The following is a 24,907-nucleotide window of genomic DNA, read 5'->3' as shown; positions in this document are numbered from 1 at the left end:
TTGTGGCCCAAATATATATTCTTTGGAGATGTTTTGGGCAGAATTCAGGGCTGCAAGAGTAATCTTGACCCAATTTTTACTATCATTTTTGAACTTTGTTATTTTGAAATAAAATGCTGCAATTATTAGTGATAAGCTTATGTCGTGTCTTGAACAATGTTCGATTTATTTCTGAATTTGAATGTGTGTATAGTGGGACACACGAGAAATTTGAATATAGTCGTTCTGGATGCAAACAAATTCCTACAAATATCATAAAAATGACATAATATAAGTTCTATATGAGTATTAGTTGTTGGTGCACACAAGATTATTTTGCCTATTTTCTAGATATAATGCATTTTCGTTTGCCTAATTTGAATCATTTAGTGGCCAAATGAATCAAAGTAAGGAGGAAAACGGTAATCGCCCGAACAGGGACTCGAACCCTGGACCGTTAGGTTAAAAGCCTAACGCTCTACCAGCTGAGCTATCCGGGCACACTTACTGTCTGCCTGTAAAACCTAGTCATATATCTCCCATATATGTAATAAATTAAAAGCGTTCTTTCTCTGAACACTGACAAAAATGGCGGAAAGTGCTGGATATTTTTTGGAGGGCAGTCACTTTAATATCACCTGAAATATATTTTGAGAAGGCAGACTCCGATTTTCTAGATATAATGCATTTTCGTTTGCCTAATTTGAATCATTTAGTGGCCAAATGAATCAAAGTAAGGAGGAAAACGGTAATCGCCCGAACAGGGACTCGAACCCTGGACCGTTAGGTTAAAAGCCTAACGCTCTACCAGCTGAGCTATCCGGGCACACTTACTGTCTGCCTGGAAAACCTAGTCATATATCTCCCATATATGTAATAAATTAAAAGCGTTCTTTCTCTGAACACTGACAAAAATGGCGGAAAGTGCTGGATATTTTTTGGAGGGCAGTCACTTTAATATCACATGAAATATATTTTGAGAAGGCAGACTCCGATCTCTTACCCGCTGGTGATGTCCTATACACATTGTATCAACGATTAATACATTTTGTGGCCCAAATATATATTCTTTGGAGATGTTTTGGGCAGAATTCAGGGCTGCAAGAGTAATCTTGACCCAATTTTTACTATCATTTTTGAACTTTGTTATTTTGAAATAAAATGCTGCAATTATTAGTGATAAGCTTATGTCGTGTCTTGAACAGTGTTCGATTTATTTCTGAATTTGAATGTGTGTATAGTGGGACACACGAGAAATTTGAATATAGTCGTTCTGGATGCAAACAAATTCCTACAAATATCATAAAAATGACATAATATAAGTTCTATATGAGTATTAGTTGTTGGTGCACACAAGATTATTTTGCCTATTTTCTAGATATAATGCATTTTCGTTTGCCTAATTTGAATCATTTAGTGGCCAAATGAATCAAAGTAAGGAGGAAAACGGTAATCGCCCGAACAGGGACTCGAACCCTGGACCGTTAGGTTAAAAGCCTAACGCTCTACCAGCTGAGCTATCCGGGCACACTTACTGTCTGCCTGGAAAACCTAGTCATATATCTCCCATATATGTAATAAATTAAAAGCGTTCTTTCTCTGAACACTGACAAATATGGCGGAAAGTGCTGGATATTTTTTGGAGGGCAGTCACTTTAATATCACATGAAATATATTTTGAGAAGGCAGACTCCGATCTCTTACCCGCTGGTGATGTCCTATACACATTGTATCAACGATTAATACATTTTGTGGCCCAAATATATATTCTTTGGAGATGTTTTGGGCAGAATTCAGGGCTGCAAGAGTAATCTTGACCCAATTTTTACTATCATTTTTGAACTTTGTTATTTTGAAATAAAATGCTGCAATTATTAGTGATAAGCTTATGTCGTGTCTTGAACAATGTTCGATTTATTTCTGAATTTGAATGTGTGTATAGTGGGACACACGAGAAATTTGAATATAGTCGTTCTGGATGCAAACAAATTCCTACAAATATCATAAAAATGACATAATATAAGTTCTATATGAGTATTAGTTGTTGGTGCACACAAGATTATTTTGCCTATTTTCTAGATATAATGCATTTTCGTTTGCCTAATTTGAATCATTTAGTGGCCAAATGAATCAAAGTAAGGAGGAAAACGGTAATCGCCCGAACAGGGACTCGAACCCTGGACCGTTAGGTTAAAAGCCTAACGCTCTACCAGCTGAGCTATCCGGGCACACTTACTGTCTGCCTGTAAAACCTAGTCATATATCTCCCATATATGTAATAAATTAAAAGCGTTCTTTCTCTGAACACTGACAAAAATGGCGGAAAGTGCTGGATATTTTTTGGAGGGCAGTCACTTTAATATCACATGAAATATATTTTGAGAAGGCAGACTCCGATTTTCTAGATATAATGCATTTTCGTTTGCCTAATTTGAATCATTTAGTGGCCAAATGAATCAAAGTAAGGAGGAAAACGGTAATCGCCCGAACAGGGACTCGAACCCTGGACCGTTAGGTTAAAAGCCTAACGCTCTACCAGCTGAGCTATCCGGGCACACTTACTGTCTGCCTGGAAAACCTAGTCATATATCTCCCATATATGTAATAAATTAAAAGCGTTCTTTCTCTGAACACTGACAAAAATGGCGGAAAGTGCTGGATATTTTTTGGAGGGCAGTCACTTTAATATCACATGAAATATATTTTGAGAAGGCAGACTCCGATCTCTTACCCGCTGGTGATGTCCTATACACATTGTATCAACGATTAATACATTTTGTGGCCCAAATATATATTCTTTGGAGATGTTTTGGGCAGAATTCAGGGCTGCAAGAGAAATCTTGACCCAATTTTTACTATCATTTTTGAACTTTGTTATTTTGAAATAAAATGCTGCAATTATTAGTGATAAGCTTATGTCGTGTCTTGAACAGTGTTCGATTTATTTCTGAATTTGAATGTGTGTATAGTGGGACACACGAGAAATTTGAATATAGTCGTTCTGGATGCAAACAAATTCCTACAAATATCATAAAAATGACATAATATAAGTTCTATATGAGTATTAGTTGTTGGTGCACACAAGATTATTTTGCCTATTTTCTAGATATAATGCATTTTCGTTTGCCTAATTTGAATCATTTAGTGGCCAAATGAATCAAAGTAAGGAGGAAAACGGTAATCGCCCGAACAGGGACTCGAACCCTGGACCGTTAGGTTAAAAGCCTAACGCTCTACCAGCTGAGCTATCCGGGCACACTTACTGTCTGCCTGGAAAACCTAGTCATATATCTCCCATATATGTAATAAATTAAAAGCGTTCTTTCTCTGAACACTGACAAAAATGGCGGAAAGTGCTGGATATTTTTTGGAGGGCAGTCACTTTAATATCACATGAAATATATTTTGAGAAGGCAGACTCCGATCTCTTACCCGCTGGTGATGTCCTATACACATTGTATCAACGATTAATACATTTTGTGGCCCAAATATATATTCTTTGGAGATGTTTTGGGCAGAATTCAGGGCTGCAAGAGAAATCTTGACCCAATTTTTACTATCATTTTTGAACTTTGTTATTTTGAAATAAAATGCTGCAATTATTAGTGATAAGCTTATGTCGTGTCTTGAACAGTGTTCGATTTATTTCTGAATTTGAATGTGTGTATAGTGGGACACACGAGAAATTTGAATATAGTCGTTCTGGATGCAAACAAATTCCTACAAATATCATAAAAATGACATAATATAAGTTCTATATGAGTATTAGTTGTTGGTGCACACAAGATTATTTTGCCTATTTTCTAGATATAATGCATTTTCGTTTGCCTAATTTGAATCATTTAGTGGCCAAATGAATCAAAGTAAGGAGGAAAACGGTAATCGCCCGAACAGGGACTCGAACCCTGGACCGTTAAGTTAAAAGCCTAACGCTCTACCAGCTGAGCTATCCGGGCACACTTACTGTCTGCCTGGAAAACCTAGTCATATATCTCCCATATATGTAATAAATTAAAAGCGTTCTTTCTCTGAACACTGACAAAAATGGCGGAAAGTGCTGGATATTTTTTGGAGGGCAGTTACTTTAATATCACATGAAATATATTTTGAGAAGGCAGACTCCGATCTCTTACCCGCTGGTGATGTCCTATACACATTGTATCAACGATTAATACATTTTGTGGCCGAAATATATATTCTTTGGAGATGTTTTGGGCAGAATTCAGGGCTGCAAGAGTAATCTTGACCCAATTTTTACTATCATTTTTGAACTTTGTTATTTTGAAATAAAATGCTGCAATTATTAGTGATAAGCTTATGTCGTGTCTTGAACAGTGTTCGATTTATTTCTGAATTTGAATGTGTGTATAGTGGGACACACGAGAAATTTGAATATAGTCGGTCTGGATGCAAACAAATTCCTACAAATATCATAAAAATGACATAATATAAGTTCTATATGAGTATTAGTTGTTGGTGCACACAAGATTATTTTGCCTATTTTCTAGATATAATGCATTTTCGTTTGCCTAATTTGAATCATTTAGTGGCCAAATGAATCAAAGTAAGGAGGAAAACGGTAATCGCCCGAACAGGGACTCGAACCCTGGACCGTTAGGTTAAAAGCCTAACGCTCTACCAGCTGAGCTATCCGGGCACACTTACTGTCTGCCTGGAAAACCTAGTCATATATCTCCCATATATGTAATAAATTAAAAGCGTTCTTTCTCTGAACACTGACAAAAATGGCGGAAAGTGCTGGATATTTTTTGGAGGGCAGTCACTTTAATATCACATGAAATATATTTTGAGAAGGCAGACTCCGATCTCTTACCCGCTGGTGATGTCCTATACACATTGTATCAACGATTAATACATTTTGTGGCCCAAATATATATTCTTTGGAGATGTTTTGGGCAGAATTCAGGGCTGCAAGAGTAATCTTGACCCAATTTTTACTATCATTTTTGAACTTTGTTATTTTGAAATAAAATGCTGCAATTATTAGTGATAAGCTTATGTCGTGTCTTGAACAGTGTTCGATTTATTTCTGAATTTGAATGTGTGTATAGTGGGACACACGAGAAATTTGAATATAGTCGTTCTGGATGCAAACAAATTCCTACAAATATCATAAAAATGACATAATATAAGTTCTATATGAGTATTAGTTGTTGGTGCACACAAGATTATTTTGCCTATTTTCTAGATATAATGCATTTTCGTTTGCCTAATTTGAATCATTTAGTGGCAAAATGAATCAAAGTAAGGAGGAAAACGGTAATCGCCCGAACAGGGACTCGAACCCTGGACCGTTAGGTTAAAAGCCTAACGCTCTACCAGCTGAGCTATCCGGGCACACTTACTGTCTGCCTGGAAAACCTAGTCATATATCTCCCATATATGTAATAAATTAAAAGCGTTCTTTCTCTGAACACTGACAAAAATGGCGGAAAGTGCTGGATATTTTTTGGAGGGCAGTCACTTTAATATCACATGAAATATATTTTGAGAAGGCAGACTCCGATCTCTTACCCGCTGGTGATGTCCTATACACATTGTATCAACGATTAATACATTTTGTGGCCCAAATATATATTCTTTGGAGATGTTTTGGGCAGAATTCAGGGCTGCAAGAGAAATCTTGACCCAATTTTTACTATCATTTTTGAACTTTGTTATTTTGAAATAAAATGCTGCAATTATTAGTGATAAGCTTATGTCGTGTCTTGAACAGTGTTCGATTTATTTCTGAATTTGAATGTGTGTATAGTGGGACACACGAGAAATTTGAATATAGTCGTTCTGGATGCAAACAAATTCCTACAAATATCATAAAAATGACATAATATAAGTTCTATATGAGTATTAGTTGTTGGTGCACACAAGATTATTTTGCCTATTTTCTAGATATAATGCATTTTCGTTTGCCTAATTTGAATCATTTAGTGGCAAAATGAATCAAAGTAAGGAGGAAAACGGTAATCGCCCGAACAGGGACTCGAACCCTGGACCGTTAGGTTAAAAGCCTAACGCTCTACCAGCTGAGCTATCCGGGCACACTTACTGTCTGCCTGGAAAACCTAGTCATATATCTCCCATATATGTAATAAATTAAAAGCGTTCTTTCTCTGAACACTGACAAAAATGGCGGAAAGTGCTGGATATTTTTTGGAGGGCAGTCACTTTAATATCACATGAAATATATTTTGAGAAGGCAGACTCCGATTTTCTAGATATAATGCATTTTCGTTTGCCTAATTTGAATCATTTAGTGGCCAAATGAATCAAAGTAAGGAGGAAAACGGTAATCGCCCGAACAGGGACTCGAACCCTGGACCGTTAGGTTAAAAGCCTAACGCTCTACCAGCTGAGCTATCCGGGCACACTTACTGTCTGCCTGGAAAACCTAGTCATATATCTCCCATATATGTAATAAATTAAAAGCGTTCTTTCTCTGAACACTGACAAAAATGGCGGAAAGTGCTGGATATTTTTTGGAGGGCAGTCACTTTAATATCACATGAAATATATTTTGAGAAGGCAGACTCCGATCTCTTACCCGCTGGTGATGTCCTATACACATTGTATCAACGATTAATACATTTTGTGGCCCAAATATATATTCTTTGGAGATGTTTTGGGCAGAATTCAGGGCTGCAAGAGAAATCTTGACCCAATTTTTACTATCATTTTTGAACTTTGTTATTTTGAAATAAAATTCTGCAATTATTAGTGATAAGCTTATGTCGTGTCTTGAACAGTGTTCGATTTATTTCTGAATTTGAATGTTTTTATAGTGGGACACACGAGAAATTGGAATATAGTCGTTCTGGATGCAAACAAATTCCTACAAATATCATAAAAATGACATAATATAAGTTCTATATGAGTATTAGTTGTTGGTGCACACAAGATTGTTTTGCCTTTTTTTCTAGATATAATGCATTTTCGTTTGCCTAATTTGAATCATTTAGTGGCCAAATGAATCAAAGTAAGGAGGAAAACGGTAACCGCCCGAACAGGGACTCGAACCCTGGACCGTTAGGTTAAAAGCCTAACGCTCTACCAGCTGAGCTATCCGGGCACACTTACTGTCTACCTGGAAAACCTAGTCATATATCTCCCATATATTATTCAACGTTTTATAAAATGATGAAATGGTAAATGAGAACACGGACAACTTTCTTTGCAACACATCGATCAGAAAGTTGCAGAAACATGGATTTTCTCAATACGTTTGCACGTGTACTTCATCCCCTTTTAAAAGTAGCGCGTTTTCTGTTATGTTAGTAATCATTAAAGGTATACCTCAATACCATCATGTAAGAGCCTCCCCGATGGCGTAGTGGTACCGTTGTGACTTTGTAATACTGCAAACATTGTTCTTGATTTCCTGTATGAGATGTTTAATGTGCGTGTAATGTCTAATCGGTTTCCGGAACGTCACGAAGGTGGGAGATTGTGGCCCCCGCATAGCCCGGATATTAATCCTTGTGACTTTTTTTGTGGGGTTTCTTGAAAGATAAAGTTTTCGCAAGGAAGCCTGCAGATGTAGTGCAACTCAAGGCCTTTATTGTGCAGTTGTGCCGTGAAATTTCGGAGGACTTGTGCCGGAGGGTTGTGAGAAATGTAAAGGTTCGCTTGCAAGAGGTTGTGAACCATAATGGTGGACACATTGAACACATTCTGCACTAAACAAACTTTCCATACTCTGATAATTCACTATGCATTAATTTTGTAATATATCGATAATAAATAAATGTGTAAGACATTTCGTGCGCCACCCTGTATATCATATGAAGATTAGTAACTAAATTATTATTATTATTAATACATTTAAAGGGACCAGGACTCGCACCCGGCTTACCGTTCCATTCCTCTAATAGGTGAGTTACCTAGCCAATCTTCGTTTCGCCGTTGTTTTACCTTTGTGGGAATTGTCGCTCAGTTGGTTGTAAACATCGATGTTGTAAACCTCTGTGGTAGGGTGGTGAGCGCAGTGCGCTTCGACGTCAAGGGTAATAAATGGATGTTTGTGTCTGTCCTTGATGAAAAATTCGCGATATTCAGCCAAATCGGCACGAATAGATGTGAAAGCGAATGACGGAGGAAACTACCGCTTATGGGTTTCATTTTAGAGAGAGAGAGCGGAGAGAGAGAGAGAGAGAGAGAGAGAGAGATATGCGCAGGGCACTACGACGTTAGAGATGAATATGACGAGGTATGCCAGAGAGCCAGGTTTAAGTCCTGGTCGAGTCTTCATTTTCCCTTCAACTTCTTCGTAGTGCATCTCCTGTGTGTGCATAAACATAAGGTTGTTTTCTTTTGCATAAAAATAGGGTGTGAGAGGTGACCCTTTCTTAAGACACCCAAATGTCAATCTCTTTCCCCGTACTACAGCCTGGCTCGAATTTTTGCAGACTAACGAGGCTCTGAGTTTTTGCTTTAAGTCCATTTTATGGACTGAAGAATAGCTCATCAGTATTTCTTTCAGATAGGACAATGAGGATAGACCTTACGGTTTAAAGTGGGATCCGAACCACACTCCGTGCCTCCTCGGTGGGATTTGTGTTGTGTGCTGCCCATGTGTGCTTGTAATTGTGCTTTCATTCATTTCATCTTATCACCATTTTTCTCATTTTCGCGATCAGCCAAAAGTGGCAGAAATGCCAAGAGAAATAAAACTAATCAATCGATCACTCAGTTTTGCACAAAACTTTTAAACGTTGTTGATTTAAACAGCTTTCAAAACGAATAATCATATTTCTTAATGAAATATATGTTAAAGGCATTTTTTAACAGGAATTTTGCTCACACACACATATCACCGACATCACGAAACGGAAACAGAAAGAAGAAAAGCTGCGACCCATTTGCAACACAGCTCTCCGAGTCGAGCCCACGAGAACAGTGGAGGCTCTCACGCACATCCTCCTGCTTTCGTCTGGGTTGCAGGTTCACAGTGGAAGTTGTTGCATGTCGCCATCTTCCTTTCAAAGTGTGGAAAATTGCGCGATGGCGACTTCTGACCCATTGAGCGAATTATCAAAGTCTCGTTTCTTAACAGAACGAAACTGAGAACCTCAAGGCAGCTTTCCATCATTAATCCTCATAAACACGACACGAAGAGATTAAACGACGCAAATCATACACTTTAATTTCGTTTGGTGACCTTTTCGCACGCCCTTCATTGCTTAACGAGATTAATTGTCTTCAAAACAAACAGGTTGTAATTATTTAGCAACGAGTCCGATAAGTAGAAAAGGCTTTGGTTCCTTAATATGCCTCATATTTAGACCACAAGGTTAGCTATGGGGACAGGCCCGTAGCTAGAGGGGGGCAGGGGGCAACTGCCCCCCTGAGAGCCTGCTCTGCCCCCCCTGTGAGAAATACACAACACATTCCTACCTGGAATTCTCACTGCTCTTTACAATATTGTATCCCCTATTACTCTAGCAATATAACAGACATTTATTGATTTTATGATTTATGAACGTGTGTGGGATTCCGTATAATGTATCAGTATTGGGGGGGGGGGAATTACCTTCCATATCCAGATTTCGGGAAATGATCTCGCAATTTTAAGTATCTAGAACAGTTGTGACATTTTGAGAAGTCTTGTATTAAAGGTGCCTAATGTGTTTGGGTGTGTTGCTATGAAGTTTGAACTGCATAAATTTTTGTTTCCCCAGTCCACCGTTTGGTAATAGCGATTCATGTGATAGAGAGAGGGGAGTGGATATTTTTTTTTTTACTTAGCGTTGCTTTTCTACCACATCTACCTAATCGTGACAATGAGTGATGACGTAAAATTGATGAAGAGACATTCGCACACAGTGCTGCAACCCCAGGGGGCAGGGGCATTGTCCCTCCTCCAATCTTGGATGGATACCCAATCTAGGGGGGGCAAACATTGAAGTAAAGAAACATGACTAGCAGAATCTAAGGATAGCAGGACAAATGGATACTCAAAATGAAATTAATTTTCAAGTGTTTCTTGCATTTTTCTTCCAGACGGTTAAGGGCACTTGCAGGAGGCACAGAGGGGCAATTGCCCCCTCGATTTCAAATTTTATACAAATGAAAGAATATTTCGTAAAATTTTCTTAATTTGGCGAATGAATGTATCATGTAATGTATTTAAATAATATATATATATATATATATATATATATATATATATATATATATATATATATATAACATAACCCCACAGCTCTACAGCACCTTGGCGGGCCTTGGCTTACCTACCGACTGCTGGTCTCCCTCCCACACTGTTCCGCCGTCACTTGTTATAGAGTGGAGGTCTCAGACCAGTGTTGGGGTGACGGGTGATCAGCCCGACGAACTCCCAGCCGTTGTTGTAGGTCTTCTCGACCGGGTTACGCTCACTCACTCGGAGCTCCCCAATTTCCTCACGATGGTGGGTTGCCACCGGCCCTATACGTAGGCCGAATAAATTCCGACCAGAGCCGGATTCGAACCTACGCCGTCCCGCAGCGAACGATCTCAAGACGAGTGAACGCCTTAACCCGCTCGACTACGTATTCAAAGTTTATTTAATATATATATACATATATATGTTATATATGTGTAAAATATATGATGTACATGAAAGTTTTACGTGTCATATGTACAAAAAGAATAACGTTCGTCATGCATATTCTGTCTTTCGAAAATATAGTTTGTGTGCTTGTTATTATTTGTTATTAGCTAACATGAAATTGAACGTGTTGAAAAAATTATTTCAAATCATTTGTTCAAACACAAATGCTTTAGCACCGACTTCTACCCCCTTTTGCACGATTTACGACGATAATAACGTCTTTTAATGTTACTATTATTACTACCACTACCACCACTATATTAATATTATTATTATTGGCACGTTTGTCATGGTACTTGACCCTCTCCCCTCCAGATAAAAATTTAAGATTTCGCCTCTGCTCACAAACAACACTCATGCCCAGGCTCGAAATTGGAACCCCTGGCTTCGTAATGTGTTATGTAACCATACAATCATGGAATTCGGCTAGTGAAAGATGTAGGACAGCATACCGGCTCAAATTATTATGAAATACGATGAAAATGTGATAGTGTTTCACATTTATTATTTCGGTTAGAAAGCGATAAAATGTGTAGTTTGATACGGGTTACACTAAGCATCTTATGGAGTGTAAATATCAATTTCAAATCTTATGAGCCGGGCCCCGTGGCGGAGTGGTTAGCACATCGTGCTACGACGCCAGGGGTCCCGGGTTTGAATTCCAGCCTGGGCATGGATGTTTGTGAGTGTCCATTCATAAATTTCATCATATCACCACTCATCTCCATCTTTGCAAATTAGCCAAAAGCGGCACAAAAGTCGATGTAAAAAAAAGTAAGTCAATCAATCAATCAATTAAATCTTATGAATTATTTCTCTATGCAAACACATCAAATATGATAAGCAACATAGGTGTGTGTTATGATATCCATTTTATAAAGGAAAAGTTAAGTTTTAACCCTGACTGTTCGCATGATATCGTTTCCATAGCATGTTATATATTGCTCTTAGAATTTTAAACGGCAGCAAAAGTAAATGACATTTGCAACTGCGAAGCTATCAATGGGATTGTATACATTAAGGACAAAAGATGCCATATTTCGATTGCTTCTAATATCAAAAGAAGAATTGGACGAGCAAATTGTGACTGAGAAAAGTTGCTTGCCTTGATGTCCTGTACACACTGTGGAAGTTGTCGGTGTTGTCAGGCGGCACCCTTTGAATATAGAATTATTTTCCTGTAGTTTACGGTTATTACAAGCATAAGAAAACAGTTTTTCTTTGTGACGTTTCAGGAGAACACACGCTCCTTTCATCAGAAATGTTTTCTTATGCTTGTAATAACCGTAAACTACAGGAAAATAATTCTATAATGCAAGCAATGCGTACATACAAGAAAAACTATGAATATAGGTTCACGAAAATGACAAGTACAAAAAAGCTGCAGTCAGACAAATACGATTAAAAATCTCTCAAATTATATCCTATTTATTTTCTTATATTTATAATATTACATTTTGTCTGTATCAAACGTTGTCTGTTAAAGTATGTACCTCAGGCACAATCTAATCTTTTGACAAATAATTATGTCAACTCTTTTGATATGGAGTGGATTTTCCTAATTTTATTCATATATCTTAAGTCGTTCTGTGACTGGAAGAAATAATATCAGCATAAAAGATAATGATATTTGGGGTTTGTACGCTTCTGTTCAAAAAGTGATGGCGATAAGCGGCGCAGAGACCTTGTGCCGCGGAAATGGGGTAAGGCGAAGGAGGGCCCTTATATCGTACGGTTTTGTACCATAGTCATTAAGGAAGGTATTTTTCATAATGTAAACAGGATACAACATTTCCCTCTATAAAACTTGATATGAAATATTAATGATGACACTGTAATCCAAGAAGTCATTGATCAATCAAGTGATTCCTATTTGTTTGTTGGGTGTCAAACACAGTATTTCAACAACACAATATTTTGCAAAATGGTTAACGTAACCAGTAGGCAAACATTGTCTGTAGTGATGCAAGAGTCTTTCATTCAAATAAAATCTGTGGTGGAGTAAGGGACCCATGTTTTCTTGCATACTAAAAACTAGAGGGAAACATTATGAAGCACGATTTATAAAGGACTTTCTTGATCAGTTCTGCAGAGAAGCCCAAAGCTGTTCGTACATATTCATCGTCTATTAAAATTATTGACCTGTAAATATAAAGCAGATACAGTCCCGATTAGCCTATTTATGTTAAACTTTATTTTAATATTCTTTCGTAGTCTGATAGGTCATTATCGAAATATTGTTATTTCATGTTGTTCGACCTTTTTATGTTCGTTGGAGTTTCAAGATATCACTCCTTTCCTGTTACTTATCACTTTTGGAGGAAGAGGGGGGAGCCAAGTGCCTTGCTATATCTGCCAATGCAACACAATATATTAAAAATTTGCCCCCTCTAGGATTGACTTCGCCCCCCTACTAAGAATTTCTGGCTACGGGCCTGTATGGCGAAATCCTTGCAAAATGGTGGAGGGACGTATGTTTGGCATTCCATGTCAAATCAACCAAGAATCTGCTCCACTCACTGCAGCATTTGTTTCTTGGGTCCCCTGAGCATGCATGTGATTTTCTTAACAAAAATAATTTCTTCAAAGAAATTCACCTCTTTCCGAATAGTGGCATTTAACAAATTAAATTTTTAACGACTTACTTGCTTAATCAATTAACTCTGTTTCTAAGTGAGATACAGATCTAGGAAAACACTCATTTGGATATTTTTGAATCGTGTATATTATCTCATAGTCAAAAACTTAAATGGTTAGCACAGCGGACTACCACGTCTTAGTGGTCCAGGGTTCGAATCCCCGGCGTGGACGTGCTTCGTGAGTGTCTACTCTAGGCTTCAATTGAATATGGTTACTATCTCAGGGTGTCGTAAATTTGCATGAAGCATAGAAATTATCGGCAACTACTTCAATCGATAATTGATAAGTTGTTTACATATTACATATATTATATGGCTAATCGTAAATTGGGAGAAGTTATCACATGTATTGAGTTGTTCATAGTGCTCGATCTTTAAGAAGCGCCTTTTAACATACGTATACTCAAATGATTCTTCTTCACAGTCGCTTGATATATGGGTACACTGGACAGGTGTGTGTGTGTATGTGTGTCTATACATATATATACACACACACACACACGCATATATATATTCCTGTGAAATATAGAAAGCCCTATTCAAACCTGAATAGCTGGAGACCTGCGCCTCAAACAGTCAACCCACACGGCAGGATTTGTACAGAACTTTTTAGGGGAGCAGCGCCTGGCACACGCATCCAGAAACATGAGAGCAAGCAAGGGAGAGGGGGGGGGGGGGAAAGAGGCCACTTGGCCCCCATGAGATATCTGGAAAATACAATGTAATTCGAATGACGATACTTTATTACAAATAATTCTGCTTTCTGTGACTTGTAGACTGTAGTTACAGCAATGTCTAACAAAATAACGTTTTCTGACTGCCGGAACTAGGGTGGTAGGAGAGCATATTAAGTTGTCCCTGTTTGATATCTACGCATCGTGATAAAGTACAAAAGAAACAAAATTGTTCATCACCAAAGGAATGGAAGCAAGGCGAATCCAGTTTCTATTTAAATAGTGAACTCAAGTAGGAATTTGTCAACAGCGCCAATTCACTCATTTTCAATGTTATGATTTGTCACATAATAATAATAATAAAAAAAGTTCAAAGTTACAAGTTCTATGGCTGAGGGGCAAGATATGAAACCCAAAATATCGGTCAAAGTAATAAATGATACGTGACTTTTATGACTATGGTCTAACACAGTACTGACTTTCAATTTTAGCACATTTTCCAGTTTTATATATGCGTCAGTTAGAAAACATTCGTTAATTTCGCCAATAATTAATTATAACTTCCATTCATTAAATAGACTACAGTTTGCTAGTTCTTTCTGCATCCTTCATTACCACTTTTACTGACAATCATTCATTACACAAAAGTTTGTTCCACTTCAAACTGATTGTATCTTAAGTGCTGCCATCTATAGTTGTCTCTTGAAATTACTTTTCTTTCGACTTGATTCTCAGCCAAACTGATTTACTGGTTTGTAGCATGTCCCTTCATCAATTTCATCATATCATAACTTATCCTCTTCTTCGCGATTAGCCACAAGTAGCAGAAAAGCTAAGCAAATTAATCAAACAATTAAATCAAAAACCTAAATTTTAAAATTTTGAACATTTTTCAATAAGTTCCGCATCACCAATTTTTGTTCAATTTTGTACTTTCTAGTTACATATGTACTCAATACCTATATCTACTGAGCAGTACTCGAAGTGAGAGGGAGTGCAGGGAGATTGTATCCCCAGCTACCAAAATTTTCTCAAAGCATCTCCCCAGCTGTCTCATTGTCACCATCTTAAGCCATATCATCCCCCAAGGCTCAACCAAACATCCCCTCAGTTAACATTTACCACTTCAGGCGCTACTCCTGAGTTTGGTTCACTGTTATGTATTGTGTCATATATTTTCCAATTTATTAATTGGAATGTTTCAGTGTTCAGGATTCAACAGTGCAATGTTTCGAGATTCGAGTCCAGCCTTGGCAGATGAGTGTGAGGGTTTCAGTGTCGTATATCCACAAAATATATAATGACAGTATAAAACAGTATACAAAAAGAGGGCCTCTCCGATGGTGCAGTGGTAGCATCGTCGCCTTGTAATCAAGGGGTCCCGGGCTTGATACCCGGTGGAGGGACATAGTGGTTCGGATCCCACTTTAAACTGTAGGTTCAGTACCGATTAGCCTTACTGTGCATAAGGTGGACTTAAAACATCAACTCAATCAATCAAGAAATGTATACAAAAAGAGTGAAATCGCAGGGAGGGGGGAAGCATGGGATTCTAACCCTTTTCCCTAAAATTAAATGATCATCCATTACATGCATGCTAAAAGATGGTAAAATGTAAAACTTAACATTAATCACCTCTTAGAGTGCTTGCACATTGCCGATCTTTTGTTGGAGTCGTTAAAGGTGATGACACGGACACAGACACCAAATTTTGCACATGCACCTGTGCAAAATCTTGTCGATTCTATTGTTCTGACAAACATATCCTCCTGCACAAGATCTTTTACACAAACACGGCTTCTTGTTTTTTATGGTCACTAATTTTTCTTAAGTTAAGCAGATATATTGTCGACGTTCTGAAAAATAAATCCAATACTTGATGCAAGAAAGATGGAAGATGTGGAGTCCAAATTGACTTCGGCGAAGTGATTGAAGGCTGCTGCACAAAAAGTGAGGAAGATAAATTCTATTTGGAACATAAGCTAGATCCTTTTTTCTTCATTGTACTTGTGTGTTCTCCAAGGAATTTTCCCCCTACTACACTTACCAAAAATCACATGAAATGTCCATACTTGCACCTTAAGTGTAAAGACAGTTTACTTACTCTTGGTAGACAAGGTTGGCATTAACAAAGCATAGCATGGGGGCAAAACATGGCAAAAAAGGGGGGGGGGGAGGACCTTCCCTAGTTGCAGCTACTGCTTTCTGTAAAGTGCTAAAGTCTTAGTATTCATCTGAGGAAAAACAACGGAAGGCAGCGGCAAAGATTAATCTGTTGTCCATAACTGCATAAACACAGGATAAAATAGTAATTTTTTGTGGGCCCCTTAAGGAAGGCTGGGACTAAATTTCTTGCAGCGGCACATGGAAGCATTTAACACGTCATTTAATGAAAAACAGAGATGATATTTTAGTTCTGCGTTTTTCTTCATTTAAATTATATACATATAAAGGTATGACGTACTCAAATTTCAACACAATATGAGTAGCGAAAGTTGTCAATATTTTTACCTTTAATAATATAAGGGTCTCATAGATATAGTTCGCACAGGGCCTTCCATTTCCTAATGGCGACCCTGCCGAAAGTAACTTTTAAAAGTTGAATAGAAAAAAATAATTTATTTCTCTACCCAAAATTACAATGTCCACAAATGTTGCCTGTGGCTTTGCTTTGGCACTTGGCAGATATCCATAACCTTTTTCTCGGTGTCGCACAACCTGTGCAACAACTTTTGAGGTCCAAGACCTAGGCTGGAAAACTAACATACACAATATATATACAGATGGTTATCAAAATAATAGAAACACCTATGTTCAGCAACATGGCAGCTGTGTGAGCTAGCAATACTGATCTGTCGTGTGATGGGCATTTGTTATTGCAGTGAAGGACGGTAGTCGGTAGTATGACAGGGAATGTAATACATATTCATGTGTGCAAATGGCCAGACATAGGTGAGGCAAAATGGGGGACCTCTCAGACATTCGACAGGGGCAGATTGATGGTGCCTGGTTAGTTGGTGCACGTGTAACGAAGATGGCCAGTGTGTTAGTTGTATCAAGAGAAACAGTGCCCAAGGTGATGACAGCATACCCAACTCATGGGAAGACATCACCAGTGAAGGGTAATAGTGGACAAAAACCCATCCATCCTTTCAGTTTTTTATTCTAGATGCAAAGGATACGTGGACCCTATATCCAAGGGAGACATCATTGCTTCTATTACTCAATTGTTCCCTGAATGCTGGTAAAGTATCAATTTCTGAGGAATCAATTACTATCAAATCGCACACACACATAAACAATATTTTCTGCTCTCTTGATGTTCTTTCCCAGATCATCACATTTTATTGTACAATAAATATGTTTTTCTTTTTCAGTAATTTATTATTTGATTTTCTCTTCATATTACAATGTTATTTGTTTAACCCTCCTATCTGATATTAGGGCACATTTTTTTGGATGTCAAATTTTTCTACCTTTTCTTCTGTTGAGCTCTCTATATAAGAAAAGAGAATTTTCAATAAAACAAACTTGGTACAATGTAGTAAAGGAATAATGTGACTGCTGCAAAAAGCACATTGGATTCAGTGGTTATTAAGATATCATAAACTGTAAACAAAAGTATCCAATATTCGAGCATGTTCCCTTAAGGGAACGTACATAACATGCATGGAAGATGGTAACATGTACATCAACGATGTGAGTGATCATACTGTCCTTACAAAATCCATGGACTTTTGGAGTGTTGGTCACAAACCTTTGTTGAGCAAAATGGGTGCACACCAAAGGATCCTAACCACAAGCTGACACTGGTATGTACAAAACTAGGAGATAAAATCACATTATACAGAGTGTTACTGAACAGCACTGACAAACATTCACAGCATGCAGGAGAAATCAATATGAAGTTCTCTTAGAACTTTTGCTCATTGAAGCTTTGTTTTGACACTATGAGGCCTCAAAAATGACATTTTCTATTCTGTATGTATGCATCCATGTGGCAAAAAATTCGTGATTGCCACAGTTATATTTTTTGTCACACAATGATGTTTTGTTTAGTATGCTACAGACTGTGAAAGCAACCAAAGCAAGGGCTGATCTCTGGAGGGTACATACCTCAGAAAACTTACTAGATCCAATTTTCATGCAAAAACATAAAGTAGCATATGCAATACAACATATGCATGGATGCTGATACATACATAAATTTATGAAGAGTTGTTAAATTCAGCAATTTCAGACTACAGAAGTTCATGTTGGCATGACACTGTTTCCGTAGAACATTATGAGATGAAATAATAATAATAATAATAGTGGCAACTGTAATTCTGCAAAGCAAAGCTACATACATACAGGACTAAAAATGCTGTTTTTTGTGGACCCCTGGAGTCTAAATAAGATCTTAATGAGCAAAACATTCCTAAGAAAAGTTTTCGTACAGTGTGCTAATGGTGACACTCTGTATATATGTATGTGTGTGTGTGTGTATTTATATCCATCATAAGAAACTTCCGAGCCCACTGATTTAAGCTGAACTACAATGGAAAACAACATTCCAGGCATCATCACTTTGATTTTTCAACTTTTCACAAAGACAGAATTCTGGTAAATTGATTGGTTGGAACAAAGTTATGTGTATTTTACTTTCTACTAGTTTGTTGTTGTTTTCCTCTCTACAGAGATTATGCCATAGGTTGTTGTGGATTACTTTTGGGAGAAGAATAAGGTACTTTGTAACATGTTACCTTTTAGAACCACTTCTTAAACACTGATGAAAGATTCTCTCTTGATATTAGCCAGGTCAATTTCAGATAGGGCTTCTAAGGCCACTTTTGTTCTTCAGGGACTGAAGATGAGAGACATTCCCTCTCAAAAGCTCACAAGTTCACCAGGAAGAGACCTGGCAGATCTCCTGAGAGAATCTCTTCACCATTCACCATAACCTCTGTTCATAAATCACAAGATGGAAAATTCATTTAAGTTTCCACAGTCTTGGAAGGAAAAGTAAACTAATACTTAATTCAGCACTATGTTTATATTTATCTAAAGTAAATATACATTCTTAAAGTATATAACAAAAATAATGAAATACAAATACGAGATGTCATACACTGGGTTACGAGATATCTATTTTTCCCCTGGACATGTTCCACATCTTACTCTATGTCCAGCATCCAGGAGGAATTTTTAGAAAATGTAAATGCCCCACATTTTGAGTATTGCATAATTTGCATTAAGAAAATATGATACTACATATCGTACATATCATGTAGTACAGTATAGTATCTGTAGTAGATACTCCACAATAATTTTTCACAGATTCTGTAATAGGTCTGGTATTGGTTCAGTACAATTTCAAAGATTTAACCATTATACTGGGTGCTTCAAAAATAACTTTACCATTATTTAAAAGCATTTCAGAATCAATGCATTATAGTGTGATAAAGCATATCAGGTTTGACAATGACAGTGCCATAGTACCAGTACCACGTTCTGCCGTTTGTGAGTGCCAATGGCCTTGAATTTTAAAATAGCTTCCTTCACAGGTGCAGCATGCATGCTGTGAAACAGAATTTTTGTCACCTCAGTGGAAAGATGACATAACTGCTGAATTTGGGGCAGTAAAAATCCACGCCTATCTATGGAACATATTTGTGACAGTGTGAAGTTGAATGTCTTTTACGGCCTAAGCAAGAATTAAGTTTACAACTACATATTTTTACAAGAAAGGATTATCACCAGAATAGTGTACCTGGATATGCTGGAAAATTTTCTTATTTCTCAGTTACACGAGAACCAAAAAGTCCAAGATTTCCCCAATAATCAATAGGTCGAGCTGTCAGATTGACCATAAATTTACTCTTTGTGAACAATTTTAGGGGTGTGTGTATTAGGGATGGCCAGATTCGGTTGCACTCATGGCCGATATATAGGCCCTCTCCCATCTTTTGCGAACAGAGGTGTTGGCTGGTTGGGGTAGGAGGTGGATGATCGCTACCTCAACCTCTGCATCAATAACCACCGCTCCTCCACCCACAACCTGGACTTCACTGTCGCCGTCCACACCAACCACCACAACATCAGTTTCAACGACTGCTTCCGGGTAGCGATCATCCACCTCCTACCCCAACCAGCCAACACCTCTGTTCGCAAAAGATGGGAGAGGGCCTATATATCGGCCATGAGTGCAACCACTCCAGCTGGCCTGAACAAGGCCACCCAGTAATGCCCAACCCTCACCCACCCTCCCGCCCTCCCTCCCAACTCATCCTACACACTCACAGTTTACGACGAGCCTGGTGACGAAACAGTGTTTTTTTCGTTCTACGCACCGCTTCTTCTTCAATGGGGACCTGGCAACTCTGCAGGACCCCAACTTCCGGTTCCGTCTTCTGTTTCTTCTCACACCGATGATGCTATAAATTAGCGAAAATTTTGAATTTTCCTACTGTCCGGTGAGTGTTTCCTTTTACCTTATTTGATTTTTACTTAGCCCTTTTGGCCCTCCTTGCTTTTATCCATATATATATATAGTGTGTGCTCCCGCGCATGATTTGTAATTAATTAATAAACTTACAATACAGGTCTAAGTCTGCCCCTCCGATTTCCATGAAACTTGGCAGGTGTATAGAGGAGCCGAAAGGACAAAATACGTGTTTTTGTGTTTCAGCTAAAAAAAACTGTTTTAGGGGGCAAAACACCCCTCAAAGGTCAAGATGAAGACAAATTGACGCGGGGATCTGACCCCTGTGTGCCACTCTGATTTCCATGAAATTTGGCAATTGTATGGAGGGTTTTAGCCAAAACAAAAAAACACGTATTTCTTCCTTTGGGCCCGTTTATACATACACCTGCCAAGTTTCATGGAAATCGGAGGGGGACACAGGGGTCAGATCCTCACTTCAATTTGTCCTCATCTTGACATTTGAGGGGGTTTTGCCCCCTAAAACAGTTTTTTAGCTGAAACAAAAAAAAAAACACGTATTTCTTCCACTGGGCCCCACTATACACCTGCCAAGTTTCATGGAAATCGGAGGGGGACACTTAGATAACCTCCCTTGTTAGTCTTACACTTTGTAATTATATAACACTGCATATATTATAATGTTTTATTTTAATTTGTAAAACTGTAACTGTAGAAAAATTGTATAATTTTTGTATAACATTTCTATCTTGTTATATGTGTTGAAGGTTTCATCCTGGAATGGAATGTCTCACATTTATGTGTGTTTCCATTTCCAATACATTCGAATGAATACAAATTCGTTTCAATAGCATTTAAAAAATCACCTCTGACATTTTATGTTAAACAAGTAAGATTATTTTTGTGCACGAGTGTTAGCCGATGCGTAGCAGAGTATTTTAGGAACAACACTTCAAGAAAATTATTGTAGGACTAACTAATGAAAAATTTCTTTGTAATCAAAGATCATAATACCTTTTAAGGTGTGGTAATATTATAATGGGATTGAGATACGAAACTCTCGGATCCGGATCCGGATTTTTGGACCCGGAACTTTCGGATCCGGATCCAGATCCGAATGGATCCGAATTTTTTGGATCCAGTTCCGTTTGGCCATCCCTAGTGTGGATAAATTACCATCATTAAAGGCCAAGCGTTCCACACTCACTACTAATTTCACTATCTCAGACCTTAAATCACTACTTCAGTTGAAGAAGTTACACCCAATAAACTGCAATGAGGTTGGCAAGAAATTAACTTTGGATGGGATGTCTGCCATATTAAATAAAAAAATAAAAAAATAGAACTAAAATATCACAATGACTGCCTTACTGTCCTACAAGAAATGCTCAATAGCACACACAGTCTCACTGAATTTTATACTCGAGATTTATTTTAAATATGCATTACTTTTTTGAGCTGAAAATACGTCAATTTCACATTATTTCCTAACTATCCCAGTGCTTATATATTACTTACTGTGAATGACTGTGTCCTGTATTTTGACATAAATCTTGCATTTGGGGCCAATTTGTCCTACTTTATGTTCTAGTAATTCTAGTCATGCATAAAGGAAAAGATTTACAGGGAAATCTTCCTTTTCTTATAAACATACTGTAGCTTACACTTGAGCTTAACCTTTTACAGATTAACTTTCTTTTACTATTTTAGAATTCATTTTAGTGAAAACTCAATGCTGTGTCCTGTATTATGAATATAATTATGCCCCTTATTATGAAATTAAACAATAACTAATTTCCATTCAACAAATAACTTTTTAATATCTAAGGAATACATTGATATAATTTGTTGTAATTTCATTTATGATAATAAGTATAATAATAAATATGGTAATAATAATAATTATACTCATGGCTGACAAAATAATCTTTTACAGCTTGGGTCGCATACCTATAGAATTCATTTTACATTTTAAAACTGTACATTATTATGAGTCATAAAATGCACATAATTATTTGACACATTGAACATCGCTAAGGGTGCACCTTCACTATCCAGTATCTTATAAACAACACTAACAGACATTTCAAAAATAGATGATATTGCACAGGTTCTCATGTGCATAATTGAGGGTACTAATGGACTGGGCACACAGTTATAAATGCCTGTGATACTTAGAGAATAGGAGTATAAAGCATTTTCTGATGACAAAATTGTTTATAGCAGACATCCACTCCTTTAGCTGTCCTATTTTGCAACATATTTTCTGCAGGTTATTACACCAAATTAACATCATGACCTTCCCTCACTTAGTTTCATACCTCTGTCTCTATATCAGGAGCAGAACTTGTGGTCTCTCATTTGTTCAACTACAGCAAAGACCTGTGGGATTGTGCAACTCTTACTAGTAAATATTTTGTTGGTGAGAATTCAGGAATTTTTAGTTTTACCCCTATGTAAATGAAAAATGAAGGTGCATATAACAAATAATCACAGAACATAATTATCCATGCATACCAATTAACAATGTTTAAAGTATAAAAAACAAATATGAACAACTACAAACATAACACATAAAAATATAGCATGTGTAATGCATTATGATGTATAATTTCAAATTAACAATGGGGCCTAATTTTCATAAAAACACAAAATTCATTGTTCTAACAGCAAGGAAACCCACACAAAAATCAGATACAAAATTCTCAATATAGTACATTCCCTGAAAAATATTACAGTATCAATCATTACACTGTAATGTAAGAGATAACAGTTATCTCATGTGGATCATATTCAAATGTGATGTAATAGTTAAATCTGAAATATTTGAAGAGGACACATTATTCAGCAATTTTCTCTTGTTAGCCATGTTTTCAAAGGTGCACTCCTCTTCAGATAAAATGGCACATTCAACAGATTTCAAGTGTGTGCCACTTCATCTGAAACGGAGTGAACATTTTAGAAATCAATAACAAAAACAAGCCTCACATTGCAAGGCACACTTCAGGTATTGACAAGCAGGAAGGCTTTGTATGAAACCCACATCTGAAGAATAAGCATACTGAAACCAGGCTGAGAAACTACAGTGAGAAATAATTTGTGCTGATCCCATCATATAATGTTGCAATATTTCACTTTTTGAATACCAGTAGCAAACATCATGCAGTACATATTTATGTACTAGGGTATGAAAAACTCAACAAGGAAGGGCACTCACAAGCCTTGTGTTAAGAGATAGAGGTAAGACTGCAGAATATGGGCTGCTTAGAAGGAATGCGGTTCCTAATTTTTTGGTAAGGTATTGAAGTAAGTAATCGAGTAAAGTAAGTTGGAAAGTGCGGAAAAAAATTTTTATTTGAAAAAAAATGGAAAATACATGTCCAGGCTAGATGCTTTCCGAAGCGGTGAAACGATCGAGAAAGCGACATTGTTTCGCACGTTCCTGCATGGAAATGAAGAAAATGGTAAGGAAATCAATAATGTAATTTAACAGAACATAGGAAAAGTAATAAAAGTAGAAAAAGTAAAAAAAGTAAGGCTATCTGTGCAGTTTCACGCGATGCCGTTGAACTTTAACCTTACTGCGGATAAACGTATCTCACTGCATTTAAAAGTTTCGAAAACCTGTCCTCTCCTTGTAAATCTGCCAATCTCTTCCACTGGAACTCTACAAGGTGGTCAGCGAAAGAATCGGAAGGGACGTTTTTGTTGTGGAAGAAATGTTTAGCGACCCTCCACACAGATTCGATCCTCTGTGTGTGGGTGGAATCCGGAGCGACAAACCTGTTATCCGGATCACTGTGATTCACTGTTTTGTGGATGTACCCTAAGCCTGCCAAACCCCCATATGCCTTCCACATGTCTGTGTGTATCTCAGTTCCAAGTAGGACATGATGTTGTATCAAATTTGTTAGAACTCCCGCATTCCTGACATTTTCGGGACATATCTCTAACCGTAAATCACTTGACCCATCCTCAACCATACCAATCACCCAATGCCCTTCTATTTGACGACCACGTTGAAATTTTCGTTTTCCGAACTTAGATTCATCAATTTGCACTATTTTGCCTGGACCGCCAATTTTACCCCGAAGGTTTTCATGTTCTCTGTAGTCAATGACAATTGTCTCCCTGCAGAACGAGTACCAATCGCACACTGTGTGTTCGCTAATTTCCTTTACATCCGCATCACACGCTTCTCTAATTGCACTGCCATAAGAATCGCCGTGAGCAAAACTGTACATAAGGCTGAAAGTGGTGGGGAGATCCAATTTTGAATTTTCGAACCATGTCCCTTTTGCTCTGGAGATGCGATATTGAGATCCGTGACTTGATTTTTGACACCGGAAACTACCTACGTTACCATGCGTTAGATCTAATGTCATGGAACACTTATGCTTCCTGCACATTTTTTCTGTCTTGAGAAAACCATTATCCTCACACCAAGATATACAATCATTGTGATTTCCCAAAACCGAATACAATTTTCTTCTGTTCCAGAATCCGTGTGGCCAAGCCATTTTTACGGAATCAACTCGAATGCCGCGAAAAAGACAGACGACAGTCTGTGTATGCGAAAGGT

General features: G+C 37.6%; 12 non-coding genes across 12 annotated transcripts; all 12 read right to left on the bottom strand.

Annotated features, from left to right (window-relative positions):
* Positions 1-406: 406 nt before the first annotated feature.
* Positions 407-479, bottom strand: TRNAK-UUU (transfer RNA lysine (anticodon UUU)). The gene has a single exon. It is a non-coding gene; the product is annotated as a tRNA-Lys (tRNA).
* Positions 480-732: 253 nt separating this feature from the next.
* Positions 733-805, bottom strand: TRNAK-UUU (transfer RNA lysine (anticodon UUU)). The gene has a single exon. It is a non-coding gene; the product is annotated as a tRNA-Lys (tRNA).
* Positions 806-1,433: 628 nt separating this feature from the next.
* Positions 1,434-1,506, bottom strand: TRNAK-UUU (transfer RNA lysine (anticodon UUU)). Its single transcript has one exon. It is a non-coding gene; the product is annotated as a tRNA-Lys (tRNA).
* Positions 1,507-2,134: 628 nt separating this feature from the next.
* On the bottom strand, positions 2,135-2,207 carry TRNAK-UUU (transfer RNA lysine (anticodon UUU)). The gene has a single exon. It is a non-coding gene; the product is annotated as a tRNA-Lys (tRNA).
* Positions 2,208-2,460: 253 nt separating this feature from the next.
* Positions 2,461-2,533, bottom strand: TRNAK-UUU (transfer RNA lysine (anticodon UUU)). Its single transcript has one exon. It is a non-coding gene; the product is annotated as a tRNA-Lys (tRNA).
* A 628-nt stretch (positions 2,534-3,161) lies between these two features.
* Positions 3,162-3,234, bottom strand: TRNAK-UUU (transfer RNA lysine (anticodon UUU)). Its single transcript has one exon. It is a non-coding gene; the product is annotated as a tRNA-Lys (tRNA).
* Positions 3,235-3,862: 628 nt separating this feature from the next.
* On the bottom strand, positions 3,863-3,935 carry TRNAK-UUU (transfer RNA lysine (anticodon UUU)). The gene has a single exon. It is a non-coding gene; the product is annotated as a tRNA-Lys (tRNA).
* A 628-nt stretch (positions 3,936-4,563) lies between these two features.
* On the bottom strand, positions 4,564-4,636 carry TRNAK-UUU (transfer RNA lysine (anticodon UUU)). Its single transcript has one exon. It is a non-coding gene; the product is annotated as a tRNA-Lys (tRNA).
* A 628-nt stretch (positions 4,637-5,264) lies between these two features.
* Positions 5,265-5,337, bottom strand: TRNAK-UUU (transfer RNA lysine (anticodon UUU)). Its single transcript has one exon. It is a non-coding gene; the product is annotated as a tRNA-Lys (tRNA).
* A 628-nt stretch (positions 5,338-5,965) lies between these two features.
* TRNAK-UUU (transfer RNA lysine (anticodon UUU)) lies at positions 5,966-6,038 on the bottom strand. Its single transcript has one exon. It is a non-coding gene; the product is annotated as a tRNA-Lys (tRNA).
* Positions 6,039-6,291: 253 nt separating this feature from the next.
* On the bottom strand, positions 6,292-6,364 carry TRNAK-UUU (transfer RNA lysine (anticodon UUU)). Its single transcript has one exon. It is a non-coding gene; the product is annotated as a tRNA-Lys (tRNA).
* A 629-nt stretch (positions 6,365-6,993) lies between these two features.
* Positions 6,994-7,066, bottom strand: TRNAK-UUU (transfer RNA lysine (anticodon UUU)). Its single transcript has one exon. It is a non-coding gene; the product is annotated as a tRNA-Lys (tRNA).
* Positions 7,067-24,907: the final 17,841 nt, after the last annotated feature.

Source organism: Lepisma saccharinum, chromosome 2 (genome assembly GCF_977018435.1).
Source record: "Lepisma saccharinum chromosome 2, izLepSacc3.1, whole genome shotgun sequence".
NCBI classification, from domain to species: domain Eukaryota; kingdom Metazoa; phylum Arthropoda; class Insecta; order Zygentoma; family Lepismatidae; genus Lepisma; species Lepisma saccharinum.
This window is presented reverse-complemented; position numbering and strand designations above follow the sequence as displayed.